Source organism: Dermacentor albipictus, chromosome 3 (genome assembly GCF_038994185.2).
Source record: "Dermacentor albipictus isolate Rhodes 1998 colony chromosome 3, USDA_Dalb.pri_finalv2, whole genome shotgun sequence".
Taxonomy (NCBI): domain Eukaryota; kingdom Metazoa; phylum Arthropoda; class Arachnida; order Ixodida; family Ixodidae; genus Dermacentor; species Dermacentor albipictus.
This window is the reverse complement of record NC_091823.1, coordinates 129,471,328-129,493,544: the sequence shown is the minus strand read 5'-3', so window position 1 is coordinate 129,493,544 and position 22,217 is coordinate 129,471,328. Positions and strand designations below refer to the sequence as shown.

Sequence of the window (22,217 nt, the reverse complement as noted above, 5' to 3'; positions counted from 1 at the left end):
GTCCTTTTTATCTTTTCTTCTTTCTGTTTCTCCTTTTCCCGAACTCCTGTACAGCGTACCAAGCTGCGGGCTCTCGTCTGGTTGACCTCCATACCTTTCCGATCCTTGCTTTCTCTCTCTTTCTATCCACACCAAATCAAAGCAATGTTATTTGCCCCAAATTCTGTCGGGAATGATTTTGTTGCCTAAAATAGCGCTCATATAAGAGAGAGAGAGAGAGAATGAGATGGAAAGGCAGGGAAGCTAACCGGGAAAGAAACATCCAGTTTGAGAGCCTACACGGGGCAAAGGATAAAGAAAGAAAGAATAGAGAAAGACAAGCGGAGAAAGAAAGCACATGCGGGAAAGGAAGCGCAGAAGTGTTGAAGTTATAAATGGAATCCATGTACCAAGCTACATTGCACTTTATTGTTTTCTGTCCTTACACATCCTAAGCGCAGCGGGATGCATTACAAGCGATCTCTATGCCACATTCATACTACTGCGCCAAAAAAAATGGCCTTCAAAGAGTGTGATGACGTTCTTTCGTTTGTGCAATAGGCTGCTTTTGCAACGTAATGCGCCATTCTTCCGTTGACTATGCCTTACACGACGTAGCCAATGGGTTGTCTGGCCATAGCATCACAAGAGGCATTATTTTGCTTTTTTAGGTGCATTTTATTCATTCCTAAATCAACCGCCCCATGAACTGGTCGATCGCGGCGATCGCGACAGCGGCGCGTAGGAAAAAAAAAAGAACGACGATGGACGAAAACAATGAAAAACTCGATGATTCGTTCCATAAATTTGTACGAGGGACCGAATTCAGAAAGTGTTTCGTTCTTAAGTGCCCATTGCAGTCGGTTAAATGCCTTCGCTAATTACACGTCCAGCATCAGGATTGGCTGAACATTGCTCTTGCGAACAATTCTAGCGCAAGAGGTTTTTGCGAATGCGGGTCACACAACAGGCAAACGAAAATTGACGTGCGGCGTGCTATGGAGAAAATAGGGAAAACTGGAGTCATCATCATCATCAGCAGCAGCAGCAGCAGCCTGGTTATGCCCACTGCAGGGCAAAGGCCTCTCCCATATTTCTCCAACAACCACGGTCATGTACTAATTGTGGCCACGCCGTCCCTGCAAACTTCTTAATCTCATCTGCCCACCTAACGCTCTGGCGCCCCCTGCTACGCTTCCCTTCCCTTGGGATCAAGTCCGTAACCCTTAATGACCATCGGTTATCTTCCCTCCTCATTACATGTCCTGCCCATGCCCTGGAGTAGTTTGGGGAAAACCTCGAGGCAGCACCGGGTTGCACGGTATAGCATGATCGGCTGAGTGCGCGGCGCGCTCGAGGAAACCAGACCTCGCGCGCTCTATACATCGTCAGCCCGTTGCACTCGGCGGCAAGGCGTGATTTTAGAGCGCGGCGCCGTCGATTGTGTTATAAAACCCACGACGTGGGCGTCACCGGCCCGGTGTGCCCACACGCCCGTGCGCGGTAGGTACACATATATCCGGCCATCGCTCGTTTGCTCGTTCCGCGCCGCCCCGCCGTGCACCTTAAGCTCCGTCGGCGGCCGCTCGCGTTTATCAGTCTTTAGTATAAGGGGCGCAAACAATGCGATATTGGGCAAGAGTTATGGGGGCTTGACGGCTCCGCTTTCTCTTGTGGATGGGTGGCGCGCTTGCTTTAATTTTTGCGCTGGCAGCGATCCGTGCCCACGTCTTCCCACGGCTATAGATCTTGTGATCTCCTAGTGACGTATAAGCAAGGTAAATGTGCCCGATTACATTTATGCGTGCATAAATGAACAGAGTGAGTGTTCCTCCGCTTTTAATTTTCTATGTATGTAGTGTGGTTTAAGATTCATAGATACCCGACAGGCTTTTATTGACACGTTGGAGATACAAATTACACGTGCTGTTGGGCGAGACTGTGTAAACCACTATGGGTCGTGGCAAGAGCACCGCGGGACAAGAAGGGCATCGCCATCTGCTGTGCCCTCTTTCTTTTCTGCTCTGCCCTGTGATATGACTTTAAAAATTTCCCAGGGCTAAGCGCTTGTGCGTTCTTGTTCTTTCTTTTTTATAACTTCAGGTCAACTGAGAAATTTGCGCACTACGATCGGATGTGAATAGTTTACGAAGTTCCAGGTCCGAGTAGAACCGCTTCTATTTGAAGGACACCTTATATAGTACAGGGTCGTCCAGCTTTGCACTGACCAAACGGGACGATTATTTCACCCGCACTGGAGTCGCAGCAAAGCGTTTTTCACATTCCGTACCCTTCGTCGCAGTGCGGCCTCCGCGGTCAGACATCGAACCTCCGACCTCATGAGCAGCTGAACGCCACCGTCATAGCCAGCGTCGCCGAATCGCTGAAACAGTTGGCGTGCATGAAACCACTTATCTAACCCGGACTGTCAGCCAGTGAAGCACGTGTTGCTGACGGAAGAAATTAAACGCGTATAACAAGTGCAACATGTACTTTAAAACCTATGCGTGGCTTCCAAGGACGCTGACAAAAAAGAAAAAAAAAGAAAACACCGCGATAACGCGGAATTTTCTTTCGCAGCAACGCTGACATACCGGGCGAACCGGTACGGATGCGTTCTACGAAATGAGCATAGCGCTACCGACAAGAACGAAGAAATAATTGACACCACAAGCGCTTATTCGCAACTAAAGCTTTATGGAAAATAAGAAAAATAAGAAGAACGCCGTATTTAAAAAGCAAGCCGTACTAATTTCGCAGGTGACGAAATTTAACAAAAGAAGAGCCCTCCGCGCAGTAGGGATAATTACCTTTTCGACGACTTTCACATGCATGGTATGATCATTGACCAGTTTCGTCACCTGGGCAGTTGTATACTCGTTGCTTTGAAACAGCTGTCTTTTATAAAAATTAACATTGAAGCTCTAGCAAGCGCTAGCGTTATCAATTATTTCTTCGTCCTCGTCCATCGCGCTAGCTTCATTTCGCTGGGAATTTTCTTCTGTCATCTTCCGTCTTCTACCATCAAAACGGGTGAGCCAACAAACGAACAAAAAAAAAAGCCAAGAGAAACCAGTAAAACAATGCGGCGAGCTCACGCCCCCTAATGAAGCTCAAAGAGCGGCTGCAAACGGCCACCCCTCACCCCTCTCTGCCCTGCTCAGCGCGAATTCTCCGCCGACAGCGGCCCAGGCGCACGACCAGCGCCCGCGGCGAATAGCTTTGCGAGGCGTCTCGCGTCACTCAGCTGGCTGCAGTATGGTAGCGAGCGCCGGCAATACTTGGCTCGGGAGGGGCTGGCTCCTTGCCTCCTCCTTCCAAGGGTGCCCCACTTCTCGATGAGCTTTGTGTCTTTCCTTTCCCTTGTTGCTTTATTCTTTTCCACCCGCTGGCTGCTTAGCTCGTCGTGCATTTGTTTATATTTTTTTCCCCGACCGTCCATTTGTTCCTGCATATGTTGTCGCTGCACATTCGGCCGCCGGGGCCTTGAGGGCAGGCCTTCCAGGCGACACTGCGCGGCGGAGGCAAAGGACGCGATTAGCATGCTTCCGTATGACGCGTACCACCGTCGTCGCGGGCCCGAAAAGCCGGCAACGCCCCTCCCCCCCGCCTTAGCCCCCCCTTTTAGTCTTTATTTCTCGTTTTTCTTTTGCATCTCGCCCGAGGTACAGTCATTGCGTGCGGCCAGCGAAAGATTGTTTAGGAGGCGGATTGGAAAAAACTTGCCGTCGAGGGGGCCCTTTGTTTGAGAGCAACAATGGGACGTTTTCGCTTCGCACCGAGGAGGGAGCGAGGGCGCGTTCGCGAGAAATTATATTTAAAAAAAAAAGGAAGGAAAACGAGAAAGACCCCGGACCAAATATATGCGAGCTGCAAGGAGTTTAGCTATAGGAAAATAAAGACGTTGACAAAGAATCAAGTGGGACAGGAATGACGTACGCTTTGGGGTAGGAGACGCTGTTACTGTTTTTCCTCTCGCTTCTCAGAGAGACAATTCATTGCAACGGGGACTCGGGAAGAGCAACCGCGCGGAAGGCTTGAAATGCGGGTAGCGAGAGAGAAAGAGAAAAGTGGGAGGGGGGCACTGCGTCGAATCGAATCGAAGTGGCCCGCTAGCTGTGGCAGTGCTGTAGGCTAATCGCTGTGCAGGTAAGCTCGACGAAATGACTAGGGCGGCAACAGCCGTAGCATCACTTCTGACGTGGAACCAGAGCGACAGCGTCCCGTCCGTGCAAAGTTTCACGTGCATGTAAATCATGTATTGAAATGTTGAAATCATTGGGAGCTTTCCCACGGGTTTTTGTGCGCATAAGACGTGCGCGCTCATGAATTCGTGCGTTCATTGTGCAAAAACTACCGTAGGAAATACACCGTCATACGCAATACGAGGACGGGATTCAGTTTGTGCGACGTGGAACTGAGAAGGTTAGGGCTCACTTTCTCTCCACCGAGCCCCGCTACCACCGCCACGCTGCTGTTTGTTCATGGCACATTCGCGTGCAACGTTACTTCGTTGAGATAAAAGGAGCCACCTTCTTTTCCTTCATGTACCACCTGACTACGTGCAAGGAGGCCGAGCGATTCCCGTTTTCTCGTTCCGGTATTTAATCACTCGCCGCGGAACAACCGAGAGGTGCCGACCGGCGTCGATCTCGCGCCTTGTCGAGCTCGCGCCCTACCTATTATCATCTGACGTTGCCTAACCGTAAGCGGGCCGCTTCCGCGTGCCAACGCATCGGCAGGTGAATCTCGTGCACGGAGGCCAGCTGTTTTTCGCTTTCCCTCGCGGCGGCAGACGTAGTCGGCAGCCGCGTTCCCAGTCACGCGCGTGGTGGCGCTGCCGTACGCACTACACGCAGTGCGTGCCCAACAGGTGCGCTTCGGCTACGCGTCCGCGTGAACTCTGCGACCCGCCCTGTACCAACACGTCTTCAGTCACGGAGCGGAGTCCAGAAAAGCGAGTTAAGGAAATACGAGGGCACTCGATGAGGCGCCACGGGGGGGTTACGCGCTCTATACACGACTCCCGCCGCGATACTTGTATTTCCGAGCGCGCCTTGTACATGCTAAACACACCAGTGCGCCCATATGGCATCGGAAAGGACGCACGCGTTCTCTGCATTGCGCGATCTATTCTAGAAACGAGCGCCTTGCCCGTGTCCATCGCGTAAACCTCCTTTACACTGCGGCCGCTGCGGAAAAGTGCCGCGGCGTGTACCGCCTCTAGGTGTTTCTCGAGTGTCCCAGCCAACTGTCGTTGTTCTTCGTCACTTTTTTTCGTGACCCATTCGCACCAACGTACACATACAACACCCATGCAGGATGCGTATTTCCGCCCGCACTCTCTTTCTTTGTCGTGAGTGCCGTTTGAGCCGATTTGCATACGTGTACTCGCTGGAAAAGCAACGCGCGCGCGCGCCTCATAACAAGCGCGCTCCCAATATAACGCCGTGGCGACTCAGCGCTGTATAGCAGTAACGAAAAAAAACTACTCTGCAACAACTCGCGGCAAGCGAAGCCGAGCGTGACAAGATCGATGTCCCCCCGCTCGGGTTTCCCACAAAGGCAGGCAAGCTCTAAGATGCATGAAGAAGTGAAGCAAAAGCACGGATGCAAGGGTCGTGCATGAGAGAGAGAGAGAGAAAAGAAAGCGGAGCGAGATGATGATCATCGACAGGCGCCGACGTGCGCGGAGAAACGGATCAAGGGATCCCGCCGCTCCGCTTCTCCGAGGCCGACCAAAGATAGCAGGAGGCGCATAAGCGCAGACAGAAACCTTGGTCTCGCGGCGCATGCGACGGCGGCTGTTGTGAGTCCTTTCAATCCGGGACACTATTTTTCTTTTCTTCTCGTGTATAGATATCCATCGGTATCAATATGCGAGACTCTTGTGTCCGTGAGTAGCATTCATATACGAGCAGGCTGGTGAGGTCTTCATTCTGTAGCAAAGCTAATATTTTCTGTCTCGGCCGCTATACGCACTAGAACGTTGCATTCCGGAGTGTCTGGAATGTTGAATACTGTGGTCTATAAAGCAAGGCGTAGCAAGGCCCTCGCTGCAGAGACTATACTGCCGTTAAACGTCGGCCTATGCGAGAGAGCTTAGGCGCTTTCCGAATCGTTGTCTAACTTGGTAAAGATCGCACAACGAGACGCGTCCGCATACACTCTTAAACAAAATTACTCCCTTTCGGTCGTATCTTGCCACACAACGAGAATCGTCATCTGCCTTGACCGCATTTCCTTTCTTTAACGCTGCGAGCCCTATACTTCCAAGTCACGAACGGCATGCGCGTTATCAGCATGACAGAGCATTCTCGACAGGAAAGTGACGAGCGCAGCGTTTTCAAGAAAGGAAACGCAAGCGAGACAGACGACGATCATTGTTGTGAGGCAAACACACACTCCAAAGGGTGTAAACTCTTCTTAGAGCGTAAGAGTGCAGGATAGTTGCTAACGGATTGCCTTGGCTTGCATGAATAAGTTTGGCACGAGGCACCAGACGGCGCTCTGTCTTCCAACGTATTACTTGCGTTTGCGTTACCACACGTTAAACTAAAAGTATTGAAGGGACTTGCACCGTAACGTCCCGCAAATGTGCTTGCGGAGGTACATAAGACAAACGCTATTCTAAAACAGTCTGCGCTTATTGACTGTCTCACGCGTTAACGAAGCAACCTGTTGCCTAATCAATTATTCACACGCTTGTTTCTTCACATCAGCTGTTTCACTCATCCTTTGGTCAATTATTTGCTGCAGTCAAGGAAACCGCGCACGACTGACTGCATCGCGCCGTAAAAACAATGACCGCGCAATACGCACCGCAACTGCCCGAGGGCATTGTGGCTCTAAGCTCGCCCAGATCGAGAGGCACAACGGCACTCTCTTCTTACATTGGCCCGCGGGCCACCCTGCATGGCCTTTGTTTCGCCGTACGCCCCGAGGCATCTGTTGCAGCAGCATACACAGCACACAACGACGGTGCCGCGGCGCCGGCAATCTGCAACCGTGTGTGGCAAGAGCACGTAGCGGGTAAGAGGTCTCTCTCTCTCCCATCCAGCCGCGTCTCACTAGGCGGCCGTTGCCGCTGTCGACGAGAGAGGCCTAGATTCCCTGATTCGATAATGAGCGCGGGCGCTAACGGTTCGCGCGGGTTTCCGAAGGTGGTCCGGTTCCGAAGGACGCGCCGGCTCTTTCGCCGTGCGCGTGCAGGGCGGCCCGGGGCGCCCAGGGGTGGCGGTGGCGAGGGGGTCGTGCGCACGTTGCAACCGCTTGGCGCATTGCGCACCGGTTGGCCTTCGAGGAACGCGGGCGCAGCGCTAAGCCTAACAAGGCGCGCTCTAACCCCCCTCCCCCCTCCTTTTTCTTTTCTGTCCACGCATAACTGGACCCTTTCTTGGCCGCAGCAGAGCACTGCACACACGCCAGGCGCGCACTTTAATCCACATTCCTCGCTGGACCGGTCATCACGTGACCGGTCCGGGAAGGCTGGCGGAGGGGAAAGAAGGCTGCGAACGTTGCAGGCCCCCACAGGATGTCGAAGGGGAGAGTGCGGATAGGGTGATACGGTGTTAACATTTGCCAAGCACAACTGGATAAAGAGAAGAAAAAAAAGTCCCGGGCTTGATAGAGAGGGAGAGGCTGGAAATGGGACGAATGGACGCAATACATTGAGCGGTCAGAGAAAGGGTTGGTGAACGGCTCAATAATAACCGCATATACAGGAGAAAAGAAATAATATTGATAAGAACGCTCTGAGCGGCACCGTCAGAGCTGTGGGCACGTATATATCTTGCATCCTATAAACATCTATTGAGAAACCTGCTAAGTGCTGCTGGCTCGGTATACCATGAAGGCTTGGCGCCTCTACCCGGCCTTGGTCAGTTTTCCAGAACGGCCATATACTCTTCGTTTATTTTCTTCCACTTCTTCTACCGAAGAGTACATTTATACCAAAGGGTACCAAAGAGTGTGTGTTTGTCAAATACAGTACAGACAGGCTAACATATATAAAGACGGGTCTCAAGAGCCATAAGGTCGTCACAGTGGTTCCCGTAGTAAGCCTATTTATATGGTATCTTTCTGAGCACGAATTTAAAGAACTGCATCATTCACAAAATGCAAGGTAATAGATACATTTCCATCAGCTGTTCATTTCCTTTTTTTTTTCCCCAGTCTCGGCAGCATACTTGATACTTGCGTCTCGGATCACTATGCTCGAGACGGTCGAGAAGCTGGCTACAAGGCCCGAATGGACATCACTTGGCAGAAGCGTCACTATGATACTTGTAGACTTTTCCATAATTATAGGAAACATGTGGCCTTTGCAACTTCGTAAACGTCATAAACAGCATCGATCAACAGACAGACAGACAGACAGACAGACAGACAGACAGACAGACAGACAGACAGACAGACAGACAGACAGACAGACAGACAGACAGACAGACAGACAGACAGACAGACAGACAGACAGACAGACAGACAGACAGACAGACAGACAGACAGACAGACAGACAGACAGACAGACAGACAGACAGACAGACAGACAGACAGACAGACAGACAGACAGACAGACAGACAGACAGACAGACAGACAGACAGACAGACAGACAGACAGACAGACAGACAGACAGACAGACAGACAGACAGACAGACAGACAGACAGACAGACAGACAGACAGACAGACAGACAGACAGACAGACAGACAGACAGACAGACAGACAGACAGACAGACAGACAGACAGACAGACAGACAGACAGACAGACAGACAGACAGACAGACAGACAGACAGACAGACAGACAGACAGACAGACAGACAGACAGACAGACAGACAGACAGACAGACAGACAGACAGACAGACAGACAGACAGACAGACAGACAGACAGACAGACAGACAGACAGACAGACAGACAGACAGACAGACAGACAGACAGACAGACAGACAGACAGACAGACAGACAGACAGACAGACAGACAGACAGACAGACAGACAGACAGACAGACAGACAGACAGACAGACAGACAGACAGACAGACAGACAGACAGACAGACAGACAGACAGACAGACAGACAGACAGACAGACAGACAGACAGACAGACAGACAGACAGACAGACAGACAGACAGACAGACAGACAGACAGACAGACAGACAGACAGACAGACAGACAGACAGACAGACAGACAGACAGACAGACAGACAGACAGACAGACAGACAGACAGACAGACAGACAGACAGACAGACAGACAGACAGACAGACAGACAGACAGACAGACAGACAGACAGACAGACAGACAGACAGACAGACACAGACAGACAGACAGACAGACAGACAGACAGACAGACAGACAGACAGACAGACAGACAGACAGACAGACAGACAGACAGACAGACAGACAGACAGACAGACAGACAGACAGACAGACAGACAGACAGACAGACAGACAGACAGACAGACAGACAGACAGACAGACAGACAGACAGACAGACAGACAGACAGACAGACAGACAGACAGACAGACAGACAGACAGACAGACAGACAGACAGACAGACAGACAGACAGACAGACAGACAGACAGACAGACAGACAGACAGACAGACAGACAGACAGACAGACAGACAGACAGACAGATAGACAGATAGATAGATAGATAGATAGATAGATAGATAGATAGATAGATAGATAGATAGATAGATAGATAGATAGATAGATAGATAGATAGATAGATAGATAGATTAAAAGAAGGGATGTTAACAATGGTCCCGCCATGTCGCGCTCTGTCGGTTGAGCTGCACTCGAAAGACAACGTTGTCACAGCGGCCGGTTGGTTTACCGAACGGCGATTTCGCCATGCTTGCGCCATCGTTGACTGGCGACTTCGCTTCGCAGTAACAAGTGTGCCCCTGCAGCACCACTACGGCTTGACAGTGCGAAAGGCGAAGGAGGCGTTTTTTTCCGCGGCGCGCCGCTCGTACAGCTGCGCTGGTATGTGCACACTGTACGTGTGAACGAGCCCCCATTCCCATCGCCTCCGAAGAGAATGAACCGGCAATGCGACGAGAAGGGCGAGCGCGGACTGCGACGGTTACGCTGTGCCGGTTCTTTTCCGGCCGCTCCTTGCGCAGTCACTGCGGCAGTGCTCACAAAGAAATCCCTATAGGTCCGACTGCCGTGTTTCTGCGCACGCAACCGGCCCCTTTTTTGACACAACTCACAATCTCCTGTTTAATGACGCCTTAAATTAATCCATTCGTACATGTTTCGGGAATTAACAGCGCAAGACAGACAAAGACGAAGGAAAAGAAGAACACGACATTGGCGCTGGAACATGACGTAGCGCCAGTGTCGTGTTCTCTATTTCCTTCGTCCTTGTCTGTTTTGCGCTGTTAATTTGCGAAACGTGAGTCACCACCAACTCGTCCAAGTTTATCTTCTGGTACTGTTCGTACATCTTTGTTGTATTTATTTATTATTATCCAATGGAGTTCTTTCTCAACAATGATTATGTTTCAATATTTTCGCACTGCGGTATGTTACGCTTGAACACTGTGTAATGTAAATTCGCCTGTTTTTATTCATGACTTGGTGCTGTACTTGATTCTGTGTCCCGAATGCTATGATCTCGCAAGAGACTGCCAATATTGTAAATAAATACGAAAATACATAAAGTTATAAATAGAATAATAATTAACAATACAAAAATAAACGCGCAGCCCCTCTGTATTCGACAATTCGCAAAAAAAAGAGAGAGAAAGAAACGAAAGCGCCCATATTCGCCGAGCAAGGCACTGCTTCGCTAAATACAAAAGTATGCATAAGTCCAACGCCGAAAACTTATCGCAACAAAGTATTGCCAATACATACAGATATTTTTGATTTGCCAGTTGAAATTCGGCAAGAAATTTTTGTACAGAATGCTGTCCTCAGTCCTCCTGATATGCTTACTGAGGCCGTGCTCATTATGCATTTCCTCACCATTTTAATTCTGACTTTTATGCGTCGAGAATTTACCGGCACAACATTCATAAGCACTCTTTACGCTGCCGACTGTCAGCGAATCACATTTCATCAATACAAAACTGACATATGACCATCGCACGACAATTCGTTGGGTACAGTCTGCACTCGCCGCCCGTAAACGCACCAGTATGCACGTTCTCCTCCGCGCCGACAATGAGTTCCGCGGGCAGCGTAAAGATAACGCGACCACCGCCGCAAGCGACCGGTGGAATGCTTCGTGACCCTCACTGCCGCCTCTGCTCTGCCCCGGGGACAGCTCGAACCGTTTCCCCACTGCCCCTGTGTGGACGGAGAACCGGACGCGGAGCGAAAACGAGAAATCGGGAACTGGAGCAATCGCGTGGCGAACGTTCCAGAAAGACCAAGCCTAACCTGTTTCCTAACTATCACCTCCGGCCAACTGGCGCCCCGTCTATATACTCACGTGACCCTCCCGAAGCATGCGACGAAGCAAACCAGCCGCAGCTGGCCACAAAGTTGCGCAATACGCGAGCGAGACAGAAGCAAAGATAACGACAGCCGGCGGGTGTGGTAGGCAGCACAGCCCCTCCCCCACCCATCATCGCAATCAACTTGTTTACTGTTTTTTTCTTTCCACGCAAGAGTGTAAAGGCTCCTCTTCGCGTTAGCGCACGGAAAACGAAATCAGTATAATGCGCATGAACGACGCAGGGGAAGGAACCAAAACGGACACGCCGAAGTTTGGTGCGTGCGTGCTAGTTTAGGTTGGCCGTTGCATTATAGGACCGCGACTGGCGGGCCTAATAAGTCGGATGCGATCGCCGACGAAGTGAATGATCGCGGCGCAAGGTTTTTATCGCGGCTGATGTCGGGCGGCCGCCAGGCGCCTCTCCACTGCGCCGACTGAAATCTGTCTCCTACCTCGTGAGTTCTCGCCGTCAACGTGGCACGCGAGATTACAGTCAAACTCTTTGATCTCTTTCGTCCCACGATACTTCATCTACCCCCTCCAGTCTTTCTCCCTATTCCCTTCGTTTACTTTATTTTTTATTTTTATTTTTCACTTTTTTGGTTACGCGCTCGCCTAAATGATCCAGCTTTCTCGCATTGTGAGAGGAGCGTCTCGGTCCCTTAATAGCATATATCCAGAGGTTTATACCAATTGTTCTTGCGTGGCCTGTGGTGAGGTAGCTACGTTGCCTCATATGCTCTGGGAGTGCGGGTCGCTGGGCCCGAAGTTCACCAAGGAAGAGTGGGACGCCCTCCTGCGAAGTCCCGTCTTTGAGGATCAAATCCTGGCCGTCCAGCGCGCCCGCGATCGGGCCGGCAGACTAGATCTGTCAGTCCCATCGTGGGATTAGCCAGGTGCGCGTTTTATCGCGCTTTGCTGGACCAAATAAAAGTTTATTCACTCACTCACTCACTCACTTCTCGCATTGTCTAGCTCTTTCTACTTCACTTCGTGTTCTACCCTCCGCTCAATAAATGCCACCAAAAGAAGTCGCATTACATCGATTACGTGCGGAGATTTCTTCTTCCCACCCTGGGTGCTGTGTTTGTTGATGAATACGTGTGGAAAGTGGCCAGTGAATCACAAGAACTGAGTGTTCTTCAGTGCTGCCGCGCTACCGTTCCTTGGTTACCCTGCCGACGAGGAGCAGTCTTTTCCACGTAAATTTTATCACAAGGAAAAAAAAACACTGACACTCTGGAGACGACATACGGAAACAACGGTCAATCACTATTATCGCCATTATTATTAGCATGAACTTTCTTGCCCGTTTAGTTAGTATACTAGCAGGGCGCGCACTCGTTCTCCCTTACTAACGCTTTCATATTTCAGTCTCAGCATCGCCTCTCTCACAAGTACGTAACGTGACTAGAAATTTGTTTGGCTACTAAACTAACTGCTGCCAATACCAACTTTTACTTTAATACATATGAAATACTTTAAACAGCGACTTTAACAAGTACTCTTACAAGTACTGTATTAACAAGTGACTCAGTTATATGGTGCAGGTTATTCCGAAAAGAGTTCACCTTTGGCAGACTTCAACGACGATGCGCCGTCGATGCAAGCGATGGAGCAGGCAACGGGGTTCCATTCGGAATTATGCAGTCTTGCACATATAAACGGATCAAAGAACGGATTATACTGTTGCGAATGACGAAGAGGAATGACGACTTCTATACTGGTGATCAGCGCGTGATTAAGTACAACGGTTGTGACAAAATCTTGCACTAAATGCACGGGACAGAGCCCTGGGCGTCACATCGGCGTCGCTTACACTGAAGTTAGAAATCCTGGAGAAACGTACCAGCCATTCTCACAAAAGAGCAGCAGCGTTATTCGAATCGAGCTCTTTGCGATTCGATGCGGCACGCGCTTTGTGGTGAAACGCAGGTCCGATAGCCAGTTAACGCGTCGAGTGATCGGAGCTCTCGTATTATCCGTTCCTTGCGGTGGGCGTCGCCGCAGACGTTGAACAAGAAAATGACAAATAAAGGAATGATTCGGACGCGAAATCCTCGCTGTATACGGTTGCGATGTCGACGCCTGTCCTGGATATCTTCCAGCGACGACTGAGCCAGTATATGTAACAGAAGATGGCGAGCAAGATTTTCTTCCCGCAGCTATGACCGGCGCACGAAACACTTTTCCACCGAGAAGCGAAGTCACGTGGGCCGTCTTTCCACATCTGCGTCACCCTCCGTCGACTGCGCCGCGACCCAGAAAAAAGAAAGACGCGTGGCCACAGAATCGGGCGTCACTCTTTCATCTTTCTTCCCTCCTTCCTTTTCTCTTTTTTTTCCTTTCGTCGTGCATTTTTCTTTTTCGCTCTGCAGTTTGACTTGATCGGCAAGTTCAGAGAGGCAATCCAGCTTTCGTTCTCACTGTTTGTATTTCCTCTCTCTCTCCTTTATTTCGTTTCTGCGCGAGAATTCTCAAGAGCTGAAGAAGTAACTGGTCCGCGAAGAAAAATCGCGCCCCACTGGCCTTGTGAGAGGATGCGAAGCCGAATAATGCCTGCCTGCCTGCCTGCTGACCGGCTGCAATAGTTGTTATGCGCGCCACTCGAAAGTCGCATTGCGGCTTTCGGCTTCGCGGTGTCGGTTTCCGATCGACCGACTTGCATCATCGCCCGCAGTCATGCGTGAAGCTGGAGTTCGAAAAAAAAAAATGGATGCAGAAAGAAAATCGAGGAAATGCGGCGGACGCCACGTTCGTGTTTTTCGCCTGTCCGAGAGCGCGTTCAACAGACGATTTTCGCAGGGCGGATCTGAGTAATTCTACAACGTATATATATATAGCATGATAGATAGCGCTTACCAACAATAGTCGCGCGCGTTCTTATATGGTGAGATTGACCCGCTCTACTGCTGCAGTGTAAGAGCACACGCGACTCCCTCGGTCACAGCAACTTGAGCGTTGTGCTCCGGGAGACGAAGAAGAAACAGTGTGAAATATACGCACAATGGGAGCATGTTCGCCGTGAGGAACGATTTTCTGAGACCACCGCATTACATTGCAGCGACAAACTATCGGGGGTTATGAATGCCGCCTTTTCGTGCAGGACGGTGGTAGCTGGCAACGCTGTGAGAGATCAGAAAAACACGACGCAACTCTCTTCTTTTTTTTTTCCCTCGCGAGTGGGGTTGTGTCAAGCTGTAACCTAAATTTTTAAGAGTTCGGAATTGAGCTCCATCGCTCTTTAGATTAGATTACAGTTTACAAGCTCAATCTGTCGATTGGGCTTTTGTAACAATCTAAAGAAATTTACGCTTGCACGATGCACTTACGACCACCCATAGAGCATTGGAAACATTTTCTGTTAATTCGTTTAGCCCTGGAAACAAGACACAGCAATCTTTACAATCTCGCGAGCAGTAGTCGTTTTATTATATTTTTTTTCTTTTGCCACAACGTTTGATCAGTACGCTTCGTCACGGGCTAAGGAATGTCTTACGACGAGAAAAAGGCCTCCGCCATTCTTGTCACAGTTAGCAGCGCTTCCAATCATTCCAAGCTCACCTTGCCGATGCATGCCTCGTTTCTGTATTTTCTCTCTTTCTGCACAATCCTCTTATCTTTCTTTTTCATTTTATCTGAGACTTACGCAAACGTTCAAGGAAGGCGTTCGTCAGAACAGTGACGTGTTTGCAAGTTTCTCGCTATCATAATTTCCGCCGCGTGACTTCAGTCCCCGGACAGGTAACGGCTTGCGTCGTGCCCAGCTTGAATCCACGAGCATAATGGCTTACAAACACGCGTTCTCTCGTCCGTGGTCTCCGGGTATCCAGCGACTGCACGCCCTATCGTTTTTCAAAGCATCAAACAGGGACGTCAGGAAGCTTGTTTCCACGCGCCGAAGATCACGCGAGAGAAAAAAAGAAGAAGAAAGAAATGGCCGCCCGTGCACCCACAGCTTTCTCTGCGGTCCGGCAACGCACGAGAAAAACAACGTGTACCCTTAAGCACCACAGGGTGCGGTTCCGGCGCACGCGCGAGAAAAACCTTGGCGGCCAGGCGCGACGGCGAGGTTCGCCTCCACGCAGCTACATGGACGCCAGCGTGCCCCCATGACGCGCCGCGCGCGCGCGCGCGCAGCGGCGCCCAGGCGTGCCACCGCGTCTGATGGGCGCGCGCGCAAGCGCGCACATATACGCGTGTGTGTGGTTCGAGCTTGCACACAGCGGACGGAAGGCCGGTTTCGCGAGTTCAGCGTCAACACAATCGGGCGTTAGCCGGTCCATCGAAGAGGTTCGCATAATCGAAAGCCCCCATTGTGCTAGCGGTCCCCGGACGTCGACTTGTCGGACGATCGGCGTCGCAGCGATGCAACCGGAGGAGCTTCGGTCGGGCAGGAAAGTGTAATCGTCCGTGGCCCGGTCGCTTGTTGTGTACACGGACGGCAGCCCGCTGGCGATCAAAGAACGGAGCCCCAATCCCCGACGTTGTTTGATTCGTCGCGTCTGTGCGCTCTGTCTGTGCTGCACCTCCGTGTACACGGCCAACGTAATGCGCGCGCGCGCTGTGGCAGCCGCCGCGCGTGAGCTGTGGGTAACGCCGAAAGTGACTTCGTTTTCTCGCACCGCGCGTTTTTTTCGTTTCTGACTGACGTGTCCTTCGCCGTGTGTGCGCTCGAAAGGAGAACGGTGCCCACTTCTCGAGTTGCGAAACGGCGATGCCGGTATAAGTAATCCGCATTGAGCGACAACCGCCGCCTGCTTAGTAAACACGGCCGGCGCGCACAAAGCGGCGGAGGCGTTCTTCTGCATACAGGGCTCGCCGGTTTGACTGCCCACCTTCCTCTTCGTGGGTTGTTTAGGCGGTTCGTTTCTTTTCCACGTAACGGCCATAGGGCGCCGTCGAGGTGTTATCCGCATGCGCAACAGCGCCGCGCTGCGTCCCGTTGGCGTTACGAGATTTCGGGTACGGGAGAAAATGGATTTCAACTCGGTAGCTGTTAAAGAATCGGTCTAACCGACGCGCGACACCACGCTTCAGTGGGCCCGTCCCGCGTAATCCTTCAGTACAATGGATTGTTCGCCGCGAAGGGGCGTGTGAGCTAGATGCGTCCGTTGCAGAGAAAAATAAAATAAAATCAAAACTAAAGTTGCAACCCTTTGGCGCAACTCTTGATGGGCACGAAGCGGTCTCGCGGAGAAGATGCGGAGCTTATGCAAATGCCGTGCCCCAAGAGGGGCGTGCCACTGCGGCGTACTTGTGGGCAAGGTCGTGTCAGTTTACAACGGCGCTGATTCTGCTGTATCATCGAAGGATGAGGCAGCAGAATCAGCGTGATACGAGACACGTCGCGGCCTCTGTAGCGATCGTCTTCGCGATCTTTTTTTTTTTTCAGTGGCAAATCCGTGGGCGAAGCCAAAGGCTGCTTACGAAGTCAAATCCTGGAGTGCCTGGACCGGGGCCGTGCGAAGAAAGGCGATCTGGGAGGAGGAGCGCGCTTCGAAGGACCCTGACCCGCTTTACCAGTACTGAGCGCGCACACCTAAACGGCATTCAACGAGCGGTTGAAGACCCAAAGTGTTACTCGGCCTGCTGTAATGGTTCCTCGTTATCTGTTACGAGGCCGCGAGCGCTCAAAGCGGATATATCGGTTGAGCGGTCGGATTCACGGATATATTTGTTCATTCATGAAGACATGACTTGTTAGACAATAAGAAGGAACAAAGGAGGGAATGAACGCGTATACAGTGCAGTTTCACAATGCCTCGCTTTAAAGTATCACTTGCAACTACATACTTGATAACGGAGGCGGCAAAATGGCTGGGAAACGTGGCAGAACGGTTCAGTTAGTATTCCATAGCGCCTGATATGATTATTCAGATTGGAACGCAGAAATCAACGAGTGACAAAAAGGGAGACAAGACGCATACGTATGCAGAAATGCGCTAAATTCGTAGGTCACACTTACGGAGCCCATTCAAGCTTGCTTTATGTCTCTCTCTCCCGGCATTCTTGTTCCTTAGGTGGAGAGGTAGAGAGATCAACGCGCGTACTTGTTTAAAATGAAGACGCTGCTCATTTAAGGATTTGACACGCTTTATAGTGGTAGATCGCCGCTTGACGACGTGGCTGTTCACGAGTGTCGTAACGCCACAAACGGAAATGCTCTCTTCGCGCTGGCATGCATGTATCGGAACCCCTTTGGCAGCACAGGTAATACGTTCGCCCGCGAAACTTTCCCACGTGCCACTTCGCCAACTTCGCAACGAACAGTTTAAGCGAAAGCCAAAGAGAAAAAAGCTATCGCTCGCTGCGGTTATTCGAGCCCCGTTGGGGCACTTGGCGCGATATCAGCGGTGCGGCCGCAAACGCCCTCGGGAGCGACCACGTCGAAAATCAACCGGGTCTAACGACGGGTGCTTCCGGTGGCCGCTACAGAGCGCGCCGCACGGCGGCAATGGAAACCGATACTTTCCAGGAACGTGGCGGAACAAATGACGGCTGCGGGGGTAAACGAAACAACGGTGCCTTTGGCGCTGTCGTATGCGCTATACGGCGACGACGACCTAGAGAGTGGCGCACCGGCCTTGACGTCTCGGCCGGAATTCGCATTCTTGGCCTGATCGGTTCGCCGACATTGCAGTGTCGATCCGTTGGCACCTCGGAGAGGCAAGAACTGAGAAGGGTGGTAGTGCTGTTGTAAACGTTAGGCACTCTGCTCACCACGTTATACGAGAAAATGAAGACGAGACGAAATATAATGAGAGGGACCTACGCTTTCTACCGGTGTTCATAGTGTTTTGTTTATACTGAAGTTCAAGAAGTGTCCGTAACTTCTAAAAGAAGTAGTAAAACGGATTGCAGATAACACCAAACAGTGCCACTTGGAAGCGGAGAAAATGAGATGTCGGGCAAACGGTTAAACGATTACTTGTTTGCTCTCCTTTCTCCTTGTCTAAGTCGCATTTCGTGTGACACACAAAATGAGCCGTTTCAGAAACGGAGGGGTCAGGGGGAGGGGCGTACTGCAAGCTCAATCCTGTCAGCCAGTTTGTCTCGAGGAAGGGAGCATCCGTTATATAATAAGTGACGCAGCAACGGATTCTGCCGCAAGTTTACTGCTGCCCGCAGAGATCTCATTTTATCTTTTAGCATCTATTATACAACACCCACTGTACAACGAACCATGACGCATTCGAGTTATTAAACAACGGCGACGGGAGACACTCTCTGCACTAGAGGCGGCTGCGGATTTACCGCTACTTAGCACGGTAGTTAAAGCTATATACATGGCCCACGGGGTGCAAGGAGCGCTTTTATGTCTTCGGAGTAACTAAGTGCGCCGTTATACAGACGGCAATAGCAGCCGCTGCCGACACATATACCGCCTTGAGCGCGACACCTGGGCACGTTTACAACAGAAGAGACAGCACGCGACGCAGTGAGAGCTTCCTGCTGCACGCTATAGTTGCAATTGCTGAGTGCTTGCATCAGAACAGGATTTGCAACTGTGCAGAAGCTGTAATTCTAGTTTTATTTTAGCGAGGTTTCGAGCTCAGCTTATGTCCTTGGGCAAACAAAAAAAAAAGAAGAAGAAAGAAAGACCTGAAGCAAAGCAATGAAGGGCTCTTATACAGCTACTTCCACGCCTCCTCAGACGGTTGTCATAAACTTGCATTAAAAAGGGAAACAGGCTTGTTTCTTCTTCTTCTTCTCCTTCTTCTTCTTCTTCTTCTTCTTCTTCTTCTTCTTCTTCTTCTTCTTTCTTTCTTTATTTTTGCCTGGTTTAGTGAACTTTTCGTGATTCATACGGGCCTCATAGACAATGCAGGAGACGTTAAGGTGGAGCAATAGCGGGCTTGGATTGCCAGGTTAAACTAGCCCTGCAGCTACCAATATGGTCAGAACCCCTACCACAATCATCACCGTTTCTTGAAGAAAAAAAGAAAGAAAAGAGGAACAAATAAGTTTTCGCTTACAGTCAGTGACTTCAGTTCAAAATGTTGCCTCGGAAAGAATATGACTACTTCTGCAGTCAGAAATACCTGCACTCACCGCTTTTAATGACGCTAAGAAACATAGTCATGGTGGTCATCTAAAGAGTATCGAGAGGGTATGGCGCACGGTGTATCTGTAACGCTAACGGGGGCGCTGTTCTGGGTCCACTCAATCACAGAGTTTTCATACTGAGAACGATGGGAGGAAACCTGGCGCAGTTGTCTGCGCTCACAGCCAGTGCGGCTGTCCAGTCCCATCATGGGAATAATAGGCAATGCATATGATCCGAATTTGTTTAATGTTTGTATTTCTGGCTTCCAACGGCCATCCCATAGAGCCGCACACAGGAGATATGTGCCCCAAAACCTATTCGCTAACTTTCCTCCATTATTGTCTATCTCTCCTGGTGCGCGACCGTACACGTCTCTTGCTGCAACAGACTGATGCAGCAGCAAACTATCATAGCTTGTTTCCGTATCAGTCTGTTTGAGGCTCGTATGCAGACTCCTTAATTTCAGTGAGTGGGGCGGTGGCATAGTGAAATTTAAAAAAATCTTGGCTCTTAATGGGAAGATCATATCGCTCACTAAAAGGGCAGTAAATATCCCTTTTCACTTGTCGTTCGATCATGCTGTGCGTGATGCAACGCCAGTCCAGCTAAACAAATATGTATGCTTTTCTGTATATGCGACCATATGGTGGTTCGTGTGCAGGTTTTAAACGCCGCCTTGGCGGTATACAAACACCAATTCCTATCGACAGACCATTATGGCGGCGGCGTTTCACTTCCCATCGAAGGCAGTTTTGTTCGTCGCACTGACTTCGGGGTTACGTGCAACGTTGATTACGTTCGTGCACGACCACGGCGCGCTAAGTCGATATAGTTCACCGCGAGACCGAAAGCGTTATAAACTCGCTCGTTATTGTCACGAAACGCAGAGGCCTTTCGCTTCGCTTATTTCTTCGTCGGGACAGGCGGGCTCGGCTCGCAGTGCTCGACACGAGATAATCAGATCAGGCATTTGCGACACGGATGTACTACGTACGCACGCTGTATACAGCACAATCGCAAGACAGCCGCGCGACAAACCCATCACACACACAGGCAGTCCCCGCAGTCGCACGCTTTCCTCGTCGTCCCAGTTTTCTCGTTCGTGCTACGCGATGACAGGCAAAAAGCACGCGGCACGCAAGAACGCGCGCTCGCGTCACAGTTCGGCGACACAACGCGCGGGTCCACGCAGCGTCCGTAATGTAAGCGGCGAATTAACCGCGAACACTCGCTCGCCGGACAATTGTAATAACTCCGTGTCCACCGTGTATACACATCCACTGCGCGTGGAAGGACTCGCCTGCCGCGCGCGCATTCCCGAGGGCCCTTTCTTGATGGAGCTATTTGCGGCTGCGCGCGGCCTCCCTGGCGTTCTCATTAGCCGCTCGGCTTGACGAGGAAGCGGCCTGGACGACTGTATTGTGGGAGGGGGCGGGCACCGGGTGCGAGCGTCGCCGTCGACCCATTCAAAGAAAGCAGCGTGCGGATTATATCCCAAAGCCTATTGCAGACAGATGTATGCGGCATACAACTATAAGCCTGCAGTGTGTTCGCCAAGCCACGTGTATACCGCCGGCGTACGTCTGTATATCGGGGTCTCATTGATGAACGGACAGCTACTAGTTAACGTGCACTCACGTACTATATGGCACAAATCTCGCGTGAACGACTCAATGGTCAGTTTTGTTGCGCACGGCCGCTCATCGACATCGTTTGCCGACTTTTCTTGCTCTCCTCATTAGGTTAAGGGGTTATCAGCGTTGTGAATGGACCACTCTCAAAGCGCGTTCACAGTTCACTGCCTATTTCTTCTACCTTATGTTTGTTTCTCCATCCCTTTACTCAAGTGTACAACAGCCAACCGGGAGCGCGAGGCCTGTAGCTGCTTAACTTTGCCCCCTGCCTTTCCCTCTATATACTGTACCTGCTTTGGCGCGTGGCTCGGTGGCTACGGCGATGTGGTGCTGCAGCGCGAGACCGCGGGTCCGACTCCCGCCTGAATTCCGACGGGTGCGGAATGCAAGAACCCTGGCCTAGCGTGCTTTGGGTGGAAATTACGGAGACCCAGGTAGTCAAAATGTGTCTCTCCTGTGTCTCTACCACTTCGGAATGACAGTGTTAAGTACGTAGGTATACCGTTGCAGCGGCGTATCACTGATAGCTTACGTTCTGCTCCGCGTGTGCGATTCGCCCAGGTGTAGGGCACACCTTTCTTTTTCTTTTTTTTTTTCATGTGTAACTCAGTAAGTAGGAATAAAAGAGAACAAATAAGGGTTATTGTAAGAGTTACGCAAGAGCGCAGGAATCTCGCTCGTCGCGTGGCGCTGTCTTAGGCGGGCGCTGTCCTCCCGCCGAAAAGCGCCGACACTTCTCACTGCGAGCAACAGGAAGCCGCGCGCTTCCTGCTATGTCCCCTCATTGCGGTCGTGTCCGTCAAAACGAACGGCGGCGACCTGCGGCGATACGAGTAAGGGGGGGGGGGGGGGGCGGTGGGAGACGTCGCGCACACCGCAGCGGGATCGGCACGCCGCAGTCACGCAACCCCTCGTCGCGTCAACGCGCTCGGTTGCTGCACGCGCGCGGACAACTGGGCCTCGCGTGCAGAGAGGATCGACGGCGTTCGCGTTCCGACAGCGGGACACGCGCAGGCAGCGAGGTCGCTTCTTGACACGGCGCTCCGGATTCTCCTACGACTGGTGAAGAAAGGAAAGGGGAACTGAGGGATATCAA

General features: G+C 51.2%; 1 protein-coding gene across 3 annotated transcripts in view; it reads right to left on the bottom strand.

Moving 5' to 3' along the window:
• The window catches only part of LOC135912847 (uncharacterized), a 335,829-nt gene that overhangs the window by 129,390 nt on the left and 184,222 nt on the right, over positions 1-22,217 (bottom strand). The gene's annotated exons all lie outside the window — the stretch shown is intronic.